This window comes from Fonticula alba (assembly GCF_000388065.1).
Source record: "Fonticula alba strain ATCC 38817 unplaced genomic scaffold supercont2.17, whole genome shotgun sequence".
Classification (NCBI taxonomy): Eukaryota; order Rotosphaerida; family Fonticulaceae; genus Fonticula; species Fonticula alba.
The window spans coordinates 343,913-344,531 of NW_009242987.1; positions in this window are offsets into that span (position 1 = coordinate 343,913).

The window sequence follows — 619 nt, forward strand, 5'->3', positions numbered from 1 at the left end:
GGGAGGAGAGGAGAATGAGGGGGAGGGGGGGAGGGGGGGGAGGAAAACCCGCGTCAGGTAACGCTGCCCACCGGAGCGGAAACAAATGCCAGGCGTCGGCGCCAGTGCGGGCCACGCCGCTGTCGAAGGCCCCAGATAGCATGTGCACTGCCTCTTGCTCAACCAGGACCGAGACCGTGCATCTTGTGGAAAAGGGGAGATGAGTGTGTCTCGGGGGGGGGGGGGGGGATTTCCGCCGAGAGACGGCCATACACTGCGACGGCATCGCTGTCGGGGAGGGGAGCCCTTTCTCCCTGGCCGGGCGTCGGCGACGGGGCAAGCACATTCGGAGATGGTCTCTGGGTCACACCAGTAGCCACGCATGTGGCCATACACATGTGCACACATCACATGGAGGGGCGTTGGCTGGGCAGGTCCCAACGGTTGTAGGTGTTTCTCGTCCCCCGCTGCCTGCGCCAGAGCGGGCTCTCCCTTCTGCGAGGGGTGCGCAGGTGGCACGCTGTTCCCCATCGGCGGAGCCCCCCCTCCCCTGTGGTAGGGGCCAGAGTCAAGCGCGAGGGCCGCCCGATCGGACCATCCGGTCGGTTGGGGCATTCTCTCTTCCTTCCCCCCCCCCCCC